The sequence below is a fragment of the Protobothrops mucrosquamatus genome, unplaced genomic scaffold (genome assembly GCF_001527695.2).
Source record: "Protobothrops mucrosquamatus isolate PMUCROS unplaced genomic scaffold, P.Mucros_1.0 scaffold20374, whole genome shotgun sequence".
Taxonomy (NCBI): Eukaryota; Metazoa; Chordata; class Lepidosauria; order Squamata; family Viperidae; genus Protobothrops; species Protobothrops mucrosquamatus.
The window spans coordinates 1-2,545 of NW_015406132.1; the positions used below are offsets into that span (position 1 = coordinate 1).

Consider the following 2,545-nt stretch of genomic DNA (forward strand, 5'->3'; position numbering starts at 1 on the left):
TGATCTTCCTTCCTTCCGCCGCGCCCTTAAGACATGGCTATTTCAGCAAGCGGGACTGGCCTAGGGGAAATTTTTAGTTGGGTTTTAATATAATTTTAAATTAACATAGGCCTAATATTATATCTTTTTTAATTGGGTTTTAATTATAGTATTCTGTACTTTTGTAATTGTTTTATCTGGCTGTTAGCCGCCCTGAGTCCGTAAGGAGAAGGGCGGGATATAAATACAATAAACATAAACATAAACATAATATAGCCACAAAACAGCACTGCTCAAGCTGCTTTGACCTGATGACTGCATTGCCTCTAATTTATTAAATGCTAATCTGGGGAAAGTGTCCTCGCTTAAGGACTGCTCTGTTTAGTGATCGTACAAAGTTACAATGCCACTGAAAAGTAACTATCATCAATTCTCACACTTAGGACTACTGCAGTGTGTCCCCACGGTTACATGATCAAAGAATTGGGACACTTTGCAACCAGTGTGACCAATGCAGCATTCCATGATTGCCATTTGCACACTTCACAAACAGTTTTTGATAAGTAGGGTCAATGGAGTAGCCATCAGTGAAATAGCAAGTCGTGGTCATGTGATGTCTCGTTTAACGACTGTCACTTGCTTAACAACCAAGTGGGAATGATATATAGTTTAAGGATCTGAGTTGCTGGTCCCAATTGTGTTCTTTAAATGAGGATTACCTGAGTGCTACATGGCAACTAAAGGGGGAGAGGGAAAACATACACAACTGCTGAAATATTTCATTCTTAAAGAAGTTACAAACCCTAATGACTTCTCATCTCCCTCCACTCCAGGTTTTATCTGGGGCGATGGATGGATCCCCTAACATGAAAGAAACATCCCATGCATACAAACAGAACCATTCCTTACTGTGCTTCTCTTTTCAAGCCGCTGTTGGCTCACCCACTGGAGCTTCTGTTTTAGAATGGGGTTTTCTGCCTCATGGAGGCTTGCAAACATTAGGCATTCGAATGCATACTCGTGCCCTAAGGAAAGAGGATGAACAGTCAACACGGTGTAGTCATCCAGGGTCTCTCAACATCTCTGCTATTCTGTATTTCAAGCTGTTTAATTTCTGATTCCCAAACAACTGTTTTTCTTTGAGAATCATGTAGACCACGGGTCTCAAACTCGCCGCGTCATTTGACATGTCGTGCCTTTTTTTGCATTGCCGGAGCTGGGCTGGGTGGGGCCTCCGTGTGATGCAACCAGCCCGCAGGCCGGCAGTTTGACACCCCTGATGTAGACTGTGCTAGCAGAATTCTCTGGACAACATCAAAGCAGTTTTTAAGTGGTCCAATATGATTTTAGAACCATCTCTGGATCAGTGATGAAGTTCATCCAGGTGGACTTTCATCCAGTGATGGACTTTCATCCAGGTGGACTTTCATCCAGTGATGAAGTTCATCCAGGTGGACTTTCCTTCCATACAGGTGGACTTTCCTTCCATACTTACGATAGGAATTGGGCTGGGAATTTTCCATTACGACGGGATGTGGTTATAAAGCGTGACCACACTGCTTGGCAATGGCAGCCCTTGCAGTCCCAGTTGCTGTTATTAGCAGAATCCCACAATTATTAGGTGAGGCAACTTCCTGTCGGTTTCCCAGGACCAAGTCAGTGGAGAAGCCGGCAGGAAGTTGCAAGTCCCAGGCGGCTTGCAAGCAGACCGGCAGGTAGGTACTGCCAGGTAGGATACGGTGCATGAGGGGGCAAGGGAGGCGAGGGAAGGCTTGGGAAGGGTAGAAGGAAAGCCTGGTAAGACTCAGGGACGATTCCCAAAGGTAGTACAGTGAGGCTCAGGGAGGGAGGCACTCCAAGGAGGCGAGGTTGTGGCTTTTTATTCTAAGTTCGGAAACTGGGAAAAAAAAGGGAGTTGAAACACAAAACAAAAAGGTGATGTATGGTCTACCTGGCCAAAGTAGGGTATCTTCAGCCAAGTCAGCTGCTATGTCTAATGAAGCCAGCATTGTTTCTGGTGTGCCTTCAAAGATCCGACCTAGAAAGAGCACAAGGAACAAATTCATTCAACGAAGAGGAATGACACGAGGGAGACTTCGATGGCTGTATTTCAATACAACAGTTGGTTTCCTCTTCACGTACTGTTATCTACTGATGCCTTTCCTCCCCTTAAATTTGTTCCCACCTTCAGCCAGAGTCACTACATAATTTCCGATAGGAAGGTCTAGGCCAGGGGTAGGCAACCTCGCCTCTTTTATGACTCATGGACTTCAACTGCCAGAATTCCTGAGTCAGCTGTGCTGACTCAGGAATTCTGGGAGTTGAAGTCCATGAGTCATAAAAAAGCCGAGGTTGCCTACCCCTGGGTCTAGGCTTCCATTTTTTTAGCTATTGAGAGTCCGTTCCAGATGCTTGCAGAGGTGTCTGATGCCCCCTACTGGCTAACAGAGGCAAATTTTACATTAATTCCCAAGGAATAGTCCATGAGGCTGAGGTAGCAATACCAGGAAGCCAAGTTGGTTTCCTCCTTCAGCTGGAAACTTACCACAGCCAGAGAGGAAGAGGA

The 2,545-nt window shown here is 45.4% G+C and overlaps 1 long non-coding RNA gene across 1 annotated transcript; it reads right to left on the minus strand.

Moving 5' to 3' along the window:
• Positions 1 to 894: 894 nt before the first annotated feature.
• Positions 895 to 2,545, minus strand: LOC107301948. The gene is made up of 3 exons (XR_001549354.1): positions 2,525 to 2,545; positions 1,931 to 2,017; positions 895 to 1,004 (listed from the first exon to the last, which is right to left on the minus strand). It is a non-coding gene; the product is annotated as an uncharacterized LOC107301948 (long non-coding RNA).